Source organism: Dinoponera quadriceps, unplaced genomic scaffold, assembly GCF_001313825.1.
Source record: "Dinoponera quadriceps isolate SergipeBrazil2010 unplaced genomic scaffold, ASM131382v1 scaffold113, whole genome shotgun sequence".
Taxonomy (NCBI): Eukaryota; Metazoa; Arthropoda; class Insecta; order Hymenoptera; family Formicidae; genus Dinoponera; species Dinoponera quadriceps.
This window is the reverse complement of record NW_014554899.1, coordinates 3,421,444-3,441,462: the sequence shown is the minus strand read 5'-3', so window position 1 is coordinate 3,441,462 and position 20,019 is coordinate 3,421,444. Positions and strand designations below refer to the sequence as shown.

At 46.5% G+C, this 20,019-nt stretch overlaps 1 protein-coding gene across 1 annotated transcript in view; it reads left to right on the top strand.

Annotated features, from left to right (window-relative positions):
• Nucleotides 1-1,094: 1,094 nt before the first annotated feature.
• LOC106742511 overlaps nt 1,095-20,019 on the top strand; it is a 435,221-nt gene continuing 416,296 nt past the window's right edge. Inside the window, exon 1 of the mRNA XM_014615502.1 lies at nt 1,095-1,494. The gene's annotated coding sequence lies outside the window, so the exon portion shown is untranslated. The remainder of the gene's footprint in view (nt 1,495-20,019) is intronic.

Below are 20,019 nucleotides of genomic sequence, written 5' to 3'. Positions count from 1 at the left end.
AGGCGAGTGAGATGGCAGGACTACGTGGACAGAACGAGAGAGGGAATGTATGGTAGCGGGAGGACAGGGAAGGAAAAAGCGGAGATACCCAGTGAATGCGAGCGAGATGATAGATTCGGGGAGCGGGGAGAAAGAGAGAGAGGGTGGACAGGAAGGTGCGCGCGGCAGAGGGGGTATCAAGCGAACGAGAGAGCAAGCGAGAAAGAGAGAGATGTTCCAGCGCGAAGGAGAACGTCGGAATGTGGCGGGATGACGAGAGAGAGAGAGAGTGAAAGGAACGAATTACGTAGGCGCGGGCGAGACGCGACGATATCCGAGCGGGAGGGAGACCGCGAGCTGCCGACGGGCATGAAGGGGGATTTTAGGGAGGAAAGGGGAATATGCCGCGAACGTGATGGAGGGGTTCGCTGGAGGCGGAGAGGGGTGAAAGAGGGGCGCTGCCGCCGAGCAGTCGCTGTCGCGCCAGGCCCCCGCTAGCGGCTAGCAAGCAAGCAGCAAGCAGTCGCAATCCCGTCGCCTAACCAGCATCGCTCGCCTTTACCTCTTCACCCTCTCTCAAAAATCGCATCGAGGCTTCCGTCAGCTGCATTATAATACACACGTCGCCCCGTTTCCGTTCACCGTTTACCGGTTGTTATCAACGACGTCGTCGTTCGCCGTCGCCCCGACGTACGTCGCCATTGCCGTAGCTACCGCCGCCGCCGTCGCTGCCGCCGCCGCCGCAGCCGCTACTACTGCCGTCGTCATCATCGCGACACGTAGTACGTCGTCGCCGTCTTCGTCATCCAGATCGTCGTCGTTGCTGTGTTGCTACTGTTCGTTCAGATTGCTCGTGCCATCGTCGTCAGCGGCTGTTCGTACCAACTGTTAAAAAACTCCGCCGACGTTTGACATTTCCGGACCGTCACATCGTGCGCGCGGGGGAGCAAGAGCAGAGCGGAGAAGAAACCCGAGGGGTGGCTGAGGCAGAGAGTGTTCGGGCAGCAGCCGGGAGAGCAAGGGAGAAAGCGGCGGAACGCGCGGTCCGACGGGAAAAACGGGAGAGCTCGTGTGATCGGGGAAAGCTGATTATGAGTTGGNACGTTAACCGGGTCAGCAGCGCGCATTCGAGCCGGTTAACGTGTGAGAAAGATAGGCAGGGAGAGAGAGAGCAGTCGTTTTTTCCATCCGCGATACACAGCACGCACGGACACGATACGTCGTCCGTGACTGCGAGAGACCGGAGTTCAGCGGTAAAGTGAGAGCGCACGTTTTGTCAGACGTTTTCGGAGAGCAGAGTGGTGTTTCGACGGAGCCGCTCGCGGGATATCTTGTAAAGTGCCCGGCTATCTCTTTGTGTTTTGTTGATCGGTGAGGAGTCCGCCGACTCCGAAGAGGAACGCAACGAGAATTGATTATTCGCCGATCTCGTGAGCAGATCTCGCCCCGTCGTCAAGGTGAACGCCAACATCACGGCAAGATCGCGGCTGAACTCTCCGCGTGTTCCGGAGCAAGGTAACGCACTCAAAAAGTTCCCCCTTATGTGTGGTTTACCTAGGCGCACCTCTACCTGCGTGCGTGCACGCGTGTTACCTCTGCGTATACATGTGTCTGTCTCTCTCGCGTGTGTGTGGGTGTAGATGCGTGCGTAGATTACGCGGTCGTAAATACGCGAATAGGGCGATCGAGCAAGTCCAGCGATGACGTTTGCTCTCCGCGTGGGCGCCGTGTATCGTGAGCTTTTGTATACACACGTACACATATCTATGTATATACACGCGGCCACGCTCAAACCGAGTGACGTCACGTTGTTTTTTACGTCGCTGCTCCGCGTTTTCCCGAAATCCAATTCGAAAGCCGCGTTGTCGATGTGTTTACCGCGTTCTGCCAGTGTTATCTTAAAGAGCGGGTTAGATCGGCCGCGTTATCGCGATATGCGCCGCTCGCTAATATCTCGAACTTTCGCAAATAGCGCGCCGCCGGGGCGTGGTAAACAACAATGTCACGTCCACTCGCGTGTGCAATCGATGAAAACAAAAGATACACGATGTACATACCGGTGACAGCGTCGCAGTTGTTTAACGTCGCAGGTGAGAATCTAACCGCTCGTCGTATTTGGAGCACAGTGCTCGGAAAATACCGTCACTCGTAACTCGTGTCGGCAATTATTAGATGGACAGGGAATAAATGATAGAGAAAGAAACGCAGGTAGTTTTGCACTTTGCACTATCACAGCCGCGGGCGGCCGTCCTACAATCTTGTAGCGTTCCCGGATCGAAGTGATCTGCGGATCGGTTCGGAAGAGATGGCAATTTCACTCGCTTCGATTTTCATAATCTCGTATTCCACCGGAGAGGTGAAACTCCATTATTAAAATCTAAAAGTCAAATGCGAAACGGCAGGTCGAAAATACACCGCAAGCACTTTTTACGCGCGTGCACACACACACACACACACACACGTCAGATACATTCTCCATGAAATCAAGCATAAATTCATGAAAGTTGGATATTGCTCCCGACGCGACTCGCATCGCTGCAATCGAGGACGCTATTAAAAGGACCTCTGCTCGAGATATCCCGCAGATTCGATTAAGCGACGATTTCCATATTGGCAGCCTGACACACTTAGCCTTTAAATGCACCGCCGAGAAATATTCAGTCGAGCGTAAATAGAAAATGGTATCGCCGAAAAGAAAGGTTATGAATACGCACACGCAAAAGGGAATGCCTCACGTCGCTCGATAGTGCAGTGTATATTATACCCGAAACTATAGCACACAATGCACGTGAAAGGTACTTACATTCCGCCGCGATCCCGTCGAAAAAATGAGGTTAACATGCCGTTCGGAACGTTGTTTCACGCGTCGCTTCTCGTCTCGCCTTTCGATGCGCGGCGACAGGTTTTTTTCCATGCTTCGATCGTCCATGCAGATCCGCTCCGGAGTCCTCGAGTGCAAAGGGTTAAATATACACGGAGAAAAGTGATATTAATCGGGATCACGATTTGCGATACGACGATGAATATTTGTCGACTAGAGGCATCTCGCGACCGTTAAGATGACGCGCGAAATTGCCGGCTGAAGTTAACTACCCGAGCGCTATTGCGCGCGCATCGTGAAACAGGGCGAAGTGCGCGACGGACGCCGGGATTTTAAAGACCGGAAATTGAGATATCTCAAGCGCCAGTTGGAGACGGTTGGCCACCGAGCGCGCGCGCAAGGCTGATCGGAGTTTTCGGTCGCGGTTTATCTTTATCGTGCACGTCGGTCGAACTCGTTGAATTTATCTCGTAACAGCGTGATAAAACGTCGCTCGAGTTTCGGAACGCATACCAGCGCTAGCCGTCGCTTCTCTCGTATGGCTCGCTTCGCGTGTCCTTCTAACTTTCGTTCGTCAGTTGTTCAACGGCGATCGGCTGCGAGACGTGTAACCTGAATTTTCGTGTCTCGCACGGATTTATCGCGAATTCGCCGCGTTATCGCTCCAGGAAACGTGTGTGCGTGCGCGGTCGCGTGATATATCTCGAGGTGCTTGGAGCGTATTGTAAGGAATCGCGAGCTGCGTCCCCGTGAAATGGTGTGACGTCACGTATCTCAAGATCTCAGGGCGGACATTTTTGTCGCGTAAAACGCCCGGGCTCGACCACATGTTAGTCGCAGCTGGAAAGTCGCCGGCCGGATAAAGTATGTAAATTTGCATCTTTCTCGTCGGTCGCGTTCGTTATATCGTCGCCCGAACTTAGTTATATTCGGCATCTTGAAATAATGACGCTCTGAAGGCCTCTTTAACCTCATTGTCGCCAAGCGATTTTTCGTTAATTTAAATCTTCTTCTCATCCATTATTACATCTGCATTTAGAGCAGTTTATATTCGCGCTTAGAAAAGAGTGAGAGGAGATAGAGAGAGAGAGAGAGAGAGAGAGAGAGTGAGTGAGTGAGTGAGTGAGTGAGTGAGAAGGAGGGAGAGACGTCGAAAGCGTAGCTAAGAAGAATAGACCGGATAGTAAAAGTTTTATATTTATTTTATATATACAGAATGTCTCATAATTGTGGATGATGGTGCAATTATAACTGATACAATTATATAATTGATGATATATGTCCTATATATAATTACCTTAAACAAGTTGTTAAGTGAGCTTACTCGGATCTTTTTTTAAGTTATTTATTTATTTAGAGTACATTTCTCGAATAATCTATCGCTTTATTAGTCGCGAGATACATTTTTCAGAGGTGACGAATCGTAGGAATAAAGATGATAGTCCGGTATCTCAGTTTTTCGTGCAGCGTTACAACGACGATCAAAGATACCCTCTGTGCAGTGAGTCTCATTATCGCGATCGCGTTATACGATATTAATTTGCGAGAATTATCAATAACACGGAAGGTATCATTTATTTTCTCATTTACGTTCAATTGACCGCTAATTTCGCCGATTGGCTGGAATGGATTTTGAGATTGTGGACGGATTTAAAGCGAATTTCAACTTAAACAGCACGCGCGCGCGCGAATCTGCGTGCGAAATACGCGCAACGTCTGTACGTTTTCGCACGACCGGAGCAAAAGTCAAAATTACAGGGGACGCGCGATATTCGAAGTCCCTTCGTTCATTCGAACCTGGGATTCTCGTTCGGCTTCGTTTTTACGGTCTCGATTCGAGTCGCACGATATTTACACGCACGCATTTACATCACGCACCGCCGTTGGTGTCCCCGGTCGGATCGCGTTTCTCGTAGCTGCTCGCCGTTGCCGACCACGGTATATTTTTTCTACGTGACGCAACGCGGGTGGATAATTTTCATGCGAAGGGGGATGGGGGGACGGGAGAAGGCGGACGAGGAGAAAGAGAAGGAGGAGGTAGAGTGGAGGAAGAAAAGAGATGCGCACAGGTAACCGCGTGTAAATGCGTCGCGAATGAACGAGTGACGCACACCCACGTTCAAACGCATCAAATTATAGTGCCTTCCACAGGCGTATCCCACTGACATTTCAACCTCGGCATCTTTTATTCCATTGAGGCCTTCCTCACTTCTTCGTGACCGCGTGCGACCCTTTTTCTAACGCCGGCGTTAGTCAGTTTCCGCGTGTTTACAGTGCCCAGAAGGAAATCGCACCTACCTACCCACCCACCTACCTATCTACCTACCTACCTACCAACAAGCTGACTGAGCTATCTACCTACCTACCGAAGACCCGACCGTCGGTTCGTGTACAGTTAGACCCGTGTAATCGATACGTTTTTCACAATAGAACCGGGCCAAGTTTACTAGGATGTTCGGCAAGCATGACAGATGTGACAGATGTTCATAATGATGTGACACGTTCGTTACCGTGGCTCGACAGGTGGCTATTACTTTCGTTGACGCGCACTTTCACGCGCCGCGTGGAAATTTTGCGCGTTGCACAACGCGCGTGTTCCCCCGATAGCGTGAGGCGCCGAGTTCGCACGCGCGCATACGTCACCGCACCTCGCGCTTTTTCAACATCTTTTATATGTACATATATTGTATGAAGAATATATCTATATGTGTATCTACTGTAATATGGCAGCTATTGTAGCAACTAGAATACACATCTGCGTGTTCTCTATAGACAGTATAGAAATCTAGAAGTACAGAATAGATTCTCGTTAGAGTTTCGCTCTTACTTGTTTTATTATCGTCAATATTTATGAGCGTTCTATTATTCGACGAACGTGAAACGCCGCAACACGACGCTCGAAAGTGAAGCCGACGGTACGACCCCCTCTTTTTTCTTTCACAAAAGAACCATCGCGCGTTACGATACATACGGCGTACGTGGCATTGAAGTGATTAACTTAAACTTTAATAGCAGCCCTTTTAATTAAACAGGCGCGTTAATTTTAATTAAACCTCGTGCACGCGCGTTATGAGCGCTTAATTTGTTACACATTACTTTTATATTCATTCACATTCGCGGCTTTAATTTCCATCTCGCGTTCGAGCGCGCTCTCAGTGCGCCGCATGTACAGATAGGCTGCGTGGCGGAAGTTACGTCATTTGGGAAGTATAGTGATTCCTGTGCAAACAATCCGACGCGTGCACTCGCGTTTACGACTCGATCTCGCTGTGATTCGATCAAAGGTCGCGGAATGCAATTTCATAATGCGTCGCGCCGGGCCGCCGCCGGTGAGAGATAGCGTCGGTCGAAATATATCGCCGCGTGTAGCGTACGTTAAAATGGCCAAAAGCTAACACGTCGAGTTAGTAAATGCCCTTGCGCACATTTCTTTCCGCGGCATCATCATGGAGAATTATCCCGTGACATCATCGTCGGCGAACGTGTAGATGTGTAGAAGCGATTGCGCCGCGGAAGCGGATTGTTTTATGGGCTGTGACGCAACGCAGACGAAACTATTTCAGATAAAATGCCCACGTACCGGCCTTGAGACTTTTTTCTGTAAAAAAAAAAATGAAACATTATTTCGTTTAATTTAGAATTCGGACAGCGATCGTCTCTTCAATGCGCCGTTCAACGGTCATACCTGACACGAAGTATTAGCGCAAGTTTCTCGAAATCCAATTTTATCATGTTCCGTGAAGTACGAGATTATTTCGGGAAGAAGATCCTCTCTCTAATACGTATAAAATTTTTAATTTAAATTAAAGGACTTTTGTGTGCGCAACGCTGCGAGCAATTCGCACTATGAAGATAAATGACTTGAGTAGCGGGAATAAAACGCCAAGTATTTCTAAAACTGGGATTGCGAGAAATTCCCGTCGCTACGATGTGAATTGAGATTACAGCCTTTAAGAAAATGGCTTACTCTATATTTTCGACTATTAGTTTTCTGTAAAAATGAATTTTCTTTACCAGTAACTTCTCTTTTTACATTGAAGCATTAGTATAGAAGGGTAGCGTTAAAGATTAGTACGTTATGCCTAAAAATTATTTTCGAATTTTTGAAATTTTGACACTTTATATTCGATTAATGTAATTTTGAAGTGTGAAAATTCATACATTTGGATATTCGAATGTTTGAATATTCGATATTTCAAGAACTAGAAATTACGCATGTTCGTTTTATAGCCATAGTAAATAGTATTTATTATCCTAAAGAATTTGTCTTCATTGAGTCATGTTGCTGCATATCATGACAAAATTTACATTTATTTAAGGATAAACTTAATGAGATTTGTTGTTTATTATTTGTGCTTTATTCATTTATTTTGTTTTAAATTAAACAGATACTAATCTCAGAATTGAATTAAAGATACCTAAACAAGACGTATAAAGGACGGTCTTTACGACATCTTAGGACATCTTAATGTTATCTGGTTTAAACTGATAATCTCTAATTGCACAGCATTTCATTGCACTTCCCAAAATTAGTTCTATTAACAGTTCCTATATTTCGGATCTTCAAATAGAGTTCGAAGCTTCGAATAATTCTTGACTTCGAGTCTTCGAACTTGGTCGTTAAATATCGAATTATATCAAAGCTTCGAAGCTCCGAATATGTTGAATAGTATTATCCTTGTAGTGCATTAATAATTCATCATTATTACATAAAAACCAATCTAGATACAAATTTTGTTTGAGAAAGTTAGTGTAAAAAAGCCTTTTTCAAAAAGTATCACAAATTGTTAGCGATGTGCTAACTTTGTGTAATAGACGTATGTGTTTCTAATGTCCTCGTGCAGCAGTCGTTTTAGAGTAACGTAATCGCGTCGATTCGGCGGTCGACACAGTGAACTTATCGGCGGTCACACCGATCGATAATTCGAAAGGGGCGCATCAAGCCTGCGGGTTCTCCACTTCCGCCAGCAGCTCTCGTTCCAAAGGAGCGTTCGACCGGTTGATAGATCTCGAAGGCCAGATAGAGAAAGAGATACGCGATATAAAAGCGAGAAGTGCGATGTATCGTAAAATGCGTCAGTTGATGGCGAGAACGATTTGCGCGTGAACGGAAACTTACGTAAGTGTTTAATTAGGGACTTAATTAATAATGAGAATTAAAAGGTGTCGACGAATTAAGCTGCAGGGTTGAAAATTGATTACAAAACCTTGTCTCTCGGTTAATTACAAGGGAACTTTGTTTTGACGGAGACTCGGTTCGATTAATTAAATTACGGAGGATACTTAATATCGGATCTCTCTGAAAGCCGCGACGGAAAAAGAGAAAAGAGAGGGAGAGAGAAGTAGCAGTCTTATATAATTGAATTTCCCGTAAGAAGTTGAAGAATACGGCTGATTGCCGTTTCGTATTACCGATTGCTGCGTTTTACGGTACACTTTGTATACATTAATCTTTAGCGGGAAAAGTTTGGCAACGAGGGGGATACACTGACGCGTGCATACTCGAGGGTGGCGGCGTAATTCCGAGGGTCGCGCGTAACGTCGAGTAGCGCGAGTTGTCGCGCCTGAAAGCGCACAAAGCGGGAACGGCGCTCAGAGGCGGCGATGCTGGCAGCACAGGGTATTAACTCCGCGGCATCTTAACCGTCAACTTGACAGTGCGCACTGCAAGATCGTCTTTCCGCATTTTGCACTCGCGTTCCGAGCTCGCTCGTTCTGTTGAAACGTATCTTCAATTTTTCAGCGATTTATGCGAATCAAATTCACGTACCTGTTGCGACCTGTTATCGCGCGATTCTTCGCTCTCCGTTCCGATCGCGGAATATATATATATATATATATCTCACGTTCGTTCCATCATATTTCATTTATATTTGTCGGCATAATACAACTTTAACGCCGTTTCCTCAGTTCCGCGAAGTTTAGAGCTAAGATCGATATTGATGGATACGTAAACTCAATATCGGGAGTTTGCTCGAATCGATACCTCTCTCGTAGTGTCCGACTGGCTACTGATAATCAAGAAACTCGCTGTAATTGCGCGCTAGTTTCGATGCGCAAATAATTGATGAACATCACCAGTGGTATACGGGATATTCAAAAATTATGATCGCGCGCTCCCCGGGGTTTCGAATTAAAAAAAAGAACTGCCTTACACGTCTTGATACCTAGCCAGTGTGAAAGTTTAATTACCGTTGTCGGGAATAGCGTAACGAACAGTGTATCGATAGCGCTGCGAAACAAAGTATCGCGATCATCTCTAGGAAGACAGGCGCTCACACACACATACGCACGCATACATATGTGCTGGTATCGAGCTGTGCCTTGTTTTAATTTTAGTCTCATGACAGGCTGCGCTCCCGCGAGGAAGAGGCGGGTGGCGTTGACCCGCCGGCATAACCTACAAATATTTCTCCCCTCCGTCCGCGCTTTGCCTCCCTTCCGCTAGCCCTCTCTCCCTCCATCCCTCCTTTTCCCGGATCCTTTCTCTTTCTCGCTCACCTCGGGCGATACATCAACGTAAATCCACGGGCGCTCTTGCGTTCCCCTTTTTTGGATGCTCGAACGAACTCGCAGTCTCGCTGTAGCCAGCCTCCCTCCCTCCATCTCTCCCCCGGTTCCTCCTACCCAGACCTCCTTCCGTCTCGCCCCGTCGTCCGCCCCTCTTCTTGTCGTGGCCTGTTAACCTTCTCCTCGCAATCTGTGAACGATTCCCGAGTTCATAGCCGATACAGCTCCAGTATGCACCGTGTCGCAAGCATTGTTTGACGCACCCGGACGGTCGCGGTACACTCGATACTCGATTGCGGGCTTGATCGCGCGACAGTCAGTGAACTCTTTCGCCCTTCGTTTTTCATCGTTTTCGAAGCTCACGCGAATTTCAATCGCAATCGAATCTCGCCGTAACGCGCGCCGAAAATAAAAGTTACCCGGCGACGATTCCGGGCATATTCGCGCACAAATTTTCACTCTTCACTCTCCTCCACCGGTAGGTGAAAAATTATGTGATCGAGTTTTGATCGCACGCGCTCGCTTTCGCAATAACAAAGCCCGCTGGAAATTCCGCTCTATCTACCGCTCGGGATGATAGAACGATCGCTAATGAAGATAGGCAATGGAGTTCGAAAAACATGTTTACATCGAAATAATTCAGGAATTCAGGCAACTTTTAAACTCGTTCAGATTTTAATGGATAAATAACGGGAAGCAGAGGAGCACTATTTTTATCGCTTCTATCCGGATTATTTATAAATCATGATTAAATTTCACGTACGTGGACCGTTATTGTTTGCGTGTAGATTAACTTTGCGCAATCAAAATCACGTTGGCAACTGGAACTCAATCGTTAACAGCTAATATAAGCTAATATAAGCACAAGCAGATACATAATTAAACATATAGCGAGCGGCGGGAACTATTCATGCACATACTTGTGGATTGTGTTAAATAGTTGTATAAATCAAACAACCCGATCAATGCCACGGCAGAGAGAGAGGAACATTTTCGACGCGCGATCTCCCTCGGTCCTTCCGCGTCGACGCATAATTTTTCCGCGTACGATCCTCGATAACGCGGTGTTTTTCCGATTCGCAGCTCGGTGGCGTCGTAATGACCACGTTTTCGCGTTAATACGCGGCACTCGTCTGCGCAAAATTCGATCCCGCGGGGACGATAAATATTCAAGGGCATGGTATTCCCCTCGCTCTCTGTTCCGAGGAATTTCATGGCGCGCGGCGGTAGCGAAAAAGAGACGAAGAGAGAGAGAAAGAGGTAGAACGAGAGTAACGAAGAGAAATAGGGACAGAGAGAGTGTGCATTTTGCGTGGCGTGACAACGCGCGGCCGACTTCCCGACAATGAGTCGGAATGAATGATTTGCAAGCGTTGAAATGCATGAACGAGCAGCCCGAGCGCGACGTCTGATTGGACGGCGAATACCGCCGCCGTCGCCCCCGCGATCGCGCCCCCTTCCCCCTCCGCAAATTTATGGCTTCAAAGCGGCCCGATGCATCCAGCGCGCCACGTCAAATTGCTTTTGAGCGGTTTTTTAACCCCTCGCTCGCTCGCGCACGACCAATTTCGCGTTCTAATTGTACTTCACCCGACGATCCGCCGCCGTGCCGAAGAAATGGCCTGCACGCCTGTATTCTCGCGAATTCAGTGCCTTCGACCGTGGGATGGGGGGCATATTCGAATCCGGGACACCGTTTTCGATATCGAGAAAGCTCCATCATTGATATTAGAAAGATATCGTACTCCCGGCACAGGTCAGATAGCGAATGGAAAATACCGGATTGTCCACGGCAGCGAAAAAAGGCTGTCGCTTCGCATTTTCACGTCGTTAATTTGCACAATTATATGTTCCTCATTTCATTCGGTAACGGATGCACGCTCATTTAATCGCGTTTTTATTACGTTTATCAATACGGTCGCTAATTTTATGGGCGGTCGTAACTTCGAATCATCAGCGGGCACGGCTTTATTGAGTTCTATTCGGAATTTTAATCGCCTCGCTATGTACGCATTTATCATCTGGTGCGCAATTTGCATTTCCATCTGCGCGTGATCAGGTATCCACAGATTCGGGGGAATGAAAAAAAAAACTCCCATCGCGCACCGTTCGTTCGCCGGTGCACGTGCCTCGCGGTTCTAATAAACGGAGTTTCCGTCGTATCCCAGTAATTCGCGCCAATGGTGCGACCCGAGGGTAACTTTCCGCCGAGGGTAACTTTCCAGAGGGACGTATATACACGTTATTTTTTAATGCGAATGCAGATTATCCCGTTTCTGATCTCGCGCGCGCACGCACTCGACGCGCTTTTAGTCCAAAAACAAGGAGCGCATGAAGGCTCGTTGGGCCGAGAAATATTCTCCGTGTAATTGCGCGCGACCATTTCCGGCAGGCAGCGGCGGTCGGTCCCGCACGTGGGGACTTGTTGAAAACGGACACACCCCAATGCGCGATGTCCTCGTTTGTACGTAATGAGAATCGGCGCCGAACGTTTTTCTCCTTGATTTCACCTCCCCCGCGCTGTTTGGAATTTTTTAACGACGTACGGCTCTCCCACGGGACTGTGTTATTCGCACTCCCTTAAGCTGAGAATGTACGGGTTTACGCGTGTCGTCCAAAGTTATGTTTATCGTTATGTTCTCCTCTATTCGCTCGGGGAATTAATATCGCTTATGAAGGAGATTCTTAACCAAGCGGCGTATTATCATATGATATTTAGTAGCGATAATTTATTATTAACTCTCCGTCGAAAATTTCATTTGTATGGAATAGCTTTTTACTATATTATTCCTCCTTCTCTCATTGCGCCGTGTTACCGTGAACCTGGTATAATTACGGTGGAAAATGACATCGAGTTCGTTTAAAGTTTCATTGAATTAAAATCGGTAATAATTTTTTTCCGCCAACCTGTGAATATTTCACGAAATACGCGTCCCGCCGCCGTGGAATCACGGACGGATGCGGCAACTTGTTAGTTCATAGGCACTTAAGTCCCGAAAGTGCGAGCGTAAAGCCGGTTGTGCATTCGCGGCACTGGCGCCGCGCTCGAGCCGGATGCATGCTCGCGAATCGACGATCGATACCGCCATTGTTTTCCATTCGGCTGATAATGCCGCGGCTTTATGTGCGTGGTGCACTTCGCTTTGGCGCGGAACTTTCTCATTGTCCCGCATTTTCCGAAGGCAAAATCCGGGCCTCGCGCCCACCTACCTATATCTATTCCTACGTCTACCAAGTCGTTTCTTTTTTCCTCGTACGCTTGATGATGAGTTAGCGAACGGGCGCGTATCGACATTCGGTGTATTCTCGGCGCGAATTACCACATCGGCACATTTTCAGCTGAGGGTAAATATGAAAATGTAAATGACACGAATTGCTTACGCGCGATATTTGTACGCCTGTACACACGTGTGTGTGTGTGTGTGCGCGCGCGCGGATCGCCTGCTCTTCAGCGAAACAAAACTGCGGATACCGTGCGCGCTTGATACAGCTTACGTTGGCATAAATTTCAGACGTTTAATTTTTCGTTTGTTTTGCTCGTTGCCTCGCGCGTGCGCGCACGGTTTTCACGTCACTTCGTCCGCATTTATGCTGCGTATGAAAAATCGAGTCATGTTAACAGCCGAAACGCTCCCGCCTGGGATTATAAAACCTTGCCTCGAGCTTGGTACGGACGACGGTCGGTTAATTAACTCTAATTAACGATTTTCCATACTCTGAATCTGGGTCACAGTTCTATCTGAAGAGCGTTCCACTTTTGCAGTATCAAATTTCTATTACAGATTCTACGACGAATTTGGAATCGATCTCTCGTGAATATTTAACGGCAGACCATTAGTCGCGCCCGGTCGTTTTCAGCATCGCGAAAATTTTACAGCCACATCGATAGAAAATTATAGTCACTCGGATAGAAAATTGTCTGAGATTTGATTGAAATATATTCCGATTTCCCCAAAAAATGATGGATTCTGATTGGGAAATCGATGAAGATTCGGATTAGAGATATAATATTTGAAAAGTGCAATTCTAAATGAAAAACAGATTTCCCTTTTTCTGTCCAACGTTTATCTAAAGTTTCTTTTTTTTTTTATTTCTATTTTATATTTATATTGAAAAAATATCTGAAAAGCCTTTAGTATTTACGCGTATTTTACAAATATAAATACCTAAATACCTAAAAAGCGTGTATTTAAAAATGTACTCAAGTCATCTTAATTATTTTGCTCAATCTCTTTTTGAAATAAATTATAAATATCTCAAGTGAAATAATATATTGTATATTTTTTTTAAATATAAATCTGTAACATCATATTAAATATTTAACACGCTTTCCAATAATTTACAATTATGTATGAAAAAGATTAATTTTTCTAGTTCGATGGCTATCCCATTCTCTGACATTTGAAAAGTCTGCTCCTAATGCTCTCTGTGTGAAAAATCTTGGACAGGAAAAATGGGATCTATCTGGTTCCCCATATAGAAAATTTTATGGGATCTAATTGGGATCTGTTCCAATTAACCAACCAAATAAAATTGCGATTCTAAATGCGAAACCCAGACAAATTTCATTTGCTCTGTCCAAAGTTTTCCTAAAGCTTTCTTATAATTGGGGTAAAAATATGTATCTAATTAGTGTCGCAATATTATAAAATTATATTTATTTGGAATAAGTTTGGGTAATCCGATCAGAATCTATGCTAATGGAATGTTTGGGAAATTTCCATACGAATAGTTTCGGCGACAAACATATTTTATAGTAGTAGCAACATACATGCAAAGTTATTATCATTGACATTATAATAACACTTATTGGAAAAATGATTCTTCTGATTTTTGTGGCTAAAGGATATGTCTGATGTCGAAACTAACTATAATTTTCTATCTGTACATTATCGATAAGAAGGTGTCTCGAATTCATACCCGATGTGTGCGAAGAAACCAAAGTTCGCAGAATGTCTTTTTTTTTTTGTTCACGAGCGCAACTCCCCCGACAATGCTGCCGCCGATTACACGGCGCGGCTCCGAAGTGGCGTCTAATTGCGCCCGATGAAATAGCGATTCGCGTAATTCGCAGTCGGGGCGAGCTCGTTACAAAACAAATTGCATCCCGCGTGCTCGCGCAGCCTGGTTATTATCCAGGCGCGATACAGACCTGTGAATGTCAATTACTTCTTGCGCCCGCGCTACTTTGTTCGGCCGGTAACTTCCTTAATGAACGAAATTCGGCTGGCGCGCGCTCTCGGCCGGGCGCGGTGTGTTTCCGGTCTTCCTGCAACTTCCACGCCAGTTTGCTGATGCGGAAGAGCGGGAATCGTTTTCTCTCTTACACATACACACACTTTCTCGTGTGCACAAAAAGATAGCGGTGCTGTCTGCTCGCTAGTCCCGGATTCTCCCTCGAAAATGTTATATATACATATATATGAAAGAATGTGCATGCAAAAAAGCACGAGCGGAAAATAGCACATCGGCGCATACGAATTTGTAGCGGCGCTTCGGTAGCGCGACCGCGCGCGCCGGGGCGCGCAGTCGTGTCTTATTTTACGAGACGTTCCTGCATGAATTCTAAACCCCTTCAAAAAGATCCACTTACTGCCGTACGCGCATCGTGTTTGCTCAGATCTTCGTTGCTCCGCGAAAAAGCTCTCGGGAGAGAGCCTCTTTCGTTGGATATTTTTCACAACTCTCTCTCTCTCTCTTCTCCTTTCTGTATCCTCTTCTGTGCTTCGAAATAAACTTATCGAAAGCTCCATATACGTAGCTACGGACAGTTACAAGAATAACTCGAGTTCTAATCTGCGCTCGTTCAAGTTGCTTCATCTGCTGAAATACGGATGTCGAAATCGTAACGATGCAAGAGATTTGTAGAATAGTAACTTGTAAACTTATATACTTATCGCGAAAGCATTATTTCGTCATCTTGATATTTCAGACTGAGCATGAATGTTTCAAATTTGACAGTATGAACAATCACTCGATTCTTAATTTAGTGATGTAATCTCGTACAGTGGAAACTTATATTTCGGAAAATTGTGGTCGATGAAAATTTATAAAAATATAACCAACGTGGTGATGCAACTTTTTCTCTCTTTTTCTCTTTCTCTTCTGGTTCTCTGCCGTCTTTTAGACGACAACCGAGCCGAAAAGTGTGACGATGGGGTCAACTTCTATTTCATCCGGTCGGTTAGGAAATAAGAGAAATAATTGGACCCCGGTGTACGGAGAACTCTGTACGGATGTGAGTTACACGGTGGTTATCAGGGTCGCATTAGGAGCGCGAATGGAGCACCGAGGAGCCGTATCCGCAGGCACGAGAAAGAAATACGATAATATCGAAAACGCAGTTTGCTCCTTCGGTACATACCCGAAATCCTTTTAGCTAATTTAATCGGACCTAATTCCATTACACAGCCGGTAGCAACCCTTAAGCCCGGTCGTTCCCATTGTTTCATTCCGTTAATTTCGCTTTTCCTTTTCCCCCCCTTTTTTTTTTTTTTTTTTATTTTACTTACTCTCGCTTCCGCGCACAAAGGGAGACCCGTCGAATGAGTCGTGCTCATGCACACATGGTTGTATGCGTGCAGAACTGCACGTGCCCGTTCGTGCGGCTCGGGTAATCAGGCGCAATCTATTGGAAATGTTAAAAATCATTTTTTCTACCTCGCTGCTTTTTCTCTCTCTCTCTCTTCCCCCCTCTTTTTCGCCTTTTCCTTCTCTCTCTCTCTCGTCCGTTCGCGCGCATCTCTGTTTACGTAACTTTCTCCCTCGTTCATACACTCACCCTCTGTCGATCGAAACCGCCTCTCTGTCGGCATATCTTTCGCATCAACGGATTTGTCCAATCGACCGCAATCACGTATCCAACCGGTACATTATAATGGCGACGTTATAAATGGACCGGCCGACAAATAAAAGCACGTAAACACGAAAACCGCATTTCTAACTAATATTCCGCCCTGCCGGGGCGCTGTTTCGAAATCAGCGCCAGATATATTTCTCTTTCCGTCGTATGCACTTCGAACTTGTTAACAGTATGTGAAGTATAAATACACGTCGACGAACGATTAAATAAACTCTGTGATGACAGAAATGAATTCTCTCGCAGCGCATCTTAATTCTCGCGTGTATTTATCGTCGGGAAACAAAACGTTCGACTGAATTGCACGCGTGTTAACCTTCTAACGGCAAGGTTGAGGTCGAATATGACCCTACGACTTGTTTATTCTATAGCGCGCTGTTTCTCTTTTTCAGGAATATTCCATGCTATTGCTTACTTCTTTTGCCCCTTTTGTACGTTGATTACATGAGAAATAAACAAAACAAAGCATGGGATCCAACTTGCCTACTCTCCTAGATACGTTGAAAATCCACCTTGCCGTCAGAGGGTTAAGATCACAAATCCGTGGTGACTTTGCGCTCGATTAATTCTGCGGGATTGTTGCGCCATTGAAGTTCTCAATATTATCATTCGATCCGTGTAGCGCGACAAATTCCGCCTTCGCCGCAACTCGTAACGACACTCGAGGAGAGTCAGAAGGTGTCGAGTGCTCCGTCAAGGTCCCGTATAATTTGATACACGCCGAGTGTGTGTCGATCAACCGTTCTTGTCGAACGCGTCGCGATGTAGCGCGCTCGCGCTCTCGATGCACGTGCTCTCTCACGTGCACACGCGCACACAGCGGAGACGGGATAGATGCACGTCGCGTTGGTCGGTCGGTCGGGGGCACGGTAGAAAAGGGAGGTTAATTAGGGATTCAGTCGTTTTGCATCGCCGGATTCGGCTCGGACGATGAGAACGACCTTCGAAGGTACGGAGGAGCTCGCAGCGACGACGAGGTCGAAACGTCTGTGTGAGATATTGATTCGGTCGGCCCTCTTTCCTGCGGTAGTCACGTGAAAGAAGAAGTGGACGAAGCTCGAAGCCGCATTCGTGCACGTATATCGATTCGACCGGCAGCAGGGAGAGAGCGAGGGAGAAAGATCGAGCGTGCGAGCGAGCGAAAGAGATAGATGGAGGGAGAGAGAGTGCAGGCTCTCGAGCACGAAAGCGAATCACGAAAGCGATAGAGAAAGAAAGAGAGAAGATTCAGTACGTTAGTCGTGCCTGACCGGCTCCGCCTCGTACGTAATAATTATTAATAAAGCCGGCCGAGGTTCGTTTTTCCCGATCAAAGTTTCGCGTCTGCGTCGCGAGACGATATCAACGACTCATTCCGGGATCAACAGTAGACGCAATCTGATTCAGCGACATGCACGGCCACCGCGTTAACCTTTATCCCGGTGATACGCTTTCCGCGAGACCGGAAGAACCAGTTTTTCAAAGGAATGATTATTTAACGATACTGTAATAAAGAGCTATTACAATAATTGACTATGATACCTCGTCAACATTCACGAATTAACACGCGCTGTGTACTTGTGAAATATAATATTAACGACGCTTAATATTATTACCGGCATTTAATACTAATACCCTTTAATATGTTTTATATATATAGCGATAACGTGAAAATATTCCATCTCTGAGGCGCGGTTCAGATTGCGCACATACACACACAGGAATCTCTTGTAAAATAATTATAAAAAGTATACCGAAGCGCGAGCGAAAATACGACGCGCGTTTAATGCTGCAGTGGAATTACGAATAACTCCGGGTTAATAAAGATACCGACAGCGAGTGAGAATTGAAATATTTCAAACGAACTGTGCAGACAACGCGAACAAACGAACAAAATAAATCCGATAGTTGCATAAAAATAACAAAAAAGGGACTCGGTGTGCCCAGATAAAGGTTAAAGCTGAATCTGCACATTCTTTCCTGGACGCGGCAATTTATCACGTATCTCTCGCATGCGGTGCAAGTTTATTCGCAACATATTCTCCGATCGGTTTTCTAATTCTAAACTATCAACTGTCGAGTTTATTGGAATTTATCTGATTATCGGTGTCGCTCTTGTATTCATATATCTGAATATTATCGGAATATATATTCGGATTGCATTTACCGCATAACACGTTTCACATTATTGCATCGATCGTTCCCGATATTTAACGTATCCTGTTTCGCATATTTGTCAGATGCGCCATCGTTTATATCGTTTCCCACGCTCTAAAAATAATAAACGTAACGTAAGAGATTTTTGCGCGAAAAGAAATTTCCCACCGAGAAAAATCGACATTAATTTCGTCGAAAAATTTCCCGGTAAAATCGCGAGGTTGAATGAAATTGTAGATTGGAGTACACGATACGGCTCATTAATTACTAATTAATCAGCTCTCGAAAACATTCCGCTTCCGTCTTTATATCTACACTGCGCGTGATTATAAATGATACAACACAAGTTAATATATTTATACGGCCTCATTGTGTTATCAATATGCATATCTCTCCCTCTCCCCCCAAGGGAAGTAATTTTTAATGACGCGGCGTCTCTCACACGTGACAATTATCGCGCCGAGTGACGGCGAGACTTCGCGGAGTCTTTGCGCCCGGCGTTATTTCAGCGATTCTCGGCGGACGCGCGGAATCCCGGTGAAAACAAACGATCCCGCTCGAAACGTTTTTCTTTGCCGGCGCGTCGCGACGCGGCGCGACCCTTACGCCGGTGTGTGCGCCGGACGCGCACACATACGTCGCCATAACTCGCGCCAGGTAACATGAGAAACGGCGACTCGAGCCCGCTTTTCGTAAGCGGCTTACTTGCGCGACGGAAAATTGTACTACAGTCCTGCCCGCCCGTCCGCGTGCCTTTTTCTTCGCCTTAACTGTCTCTACGTCGTACATAAAATGCACGGCCATCCTCTCCTCGCCAACTNCCCCCCCCTTTTCCCTTCATTCTTGCCCCCCCCCCCCCCCCCTTCTCTTTCTTTCTCTTTCTTTCTCTCACCGAGCAGTCCGCGCCCGATGTTTATACTGCACATAAGCAAACACAGTTTTTCTCCGGCTAATGTACGCAGAAGATCGCGAAGAGTTATTGCGAGTTTTCACGGCTGGAATTATTAAATTATACGGCGTCTCTCACCCGCGATGTCGCGATGCTATTCACCTAGGAGTCGATTAAGGATATCTATGATATTTTAATAATACCGATGGTACACGGCATATATATTTATATATGCTCTGGATACCGGATATATTTATCATTGATATTTTCGCTGTGTTCAACTCCGAGCGCGTCTGTATTAAATATAAATGAGGTATTCGCGTTACGACTAGACGTTTGGCGAGAGCGCAAAGAGGACGACGTCAGCGTCGATGATTACCGACGGTTAATATCTCGCTTATAACGGACGCGGGTCGCGCGAAGAAAACGCCTTCACCATCCGGCGTATCCCCGTGTACCGACGAGGCGCAACGTGTGCCCGTTGCTCGATGTTCTCTCGGCGGATTCGCGACGTACGCCGATCTCTCGACACTGGTAAAAACGCCCCGTCGTTGCTCATGCGTGCTTGTGCATTGCGTAGTCCTGCGCTTTCACGATTCTACCTCTGTCTGTTCGCGGCTTGCGCTTAACCCCCTCACCGTCTCCCCCTCGGCCCCCAGCCCAGCCCCGAAACAGAAAGCATTTTAAGCCTTTGCATCCGCAGTAACGCGAGTTTTCGCTTTTGGTATGTTTCCAGAACAGCAGGAACCGGAGTTCGACCGCGCGGGAGGAGCCAGCAGTGCGCCGAATAAATGACGTAAATCCGAGGAACGGAAGCGCAACGTC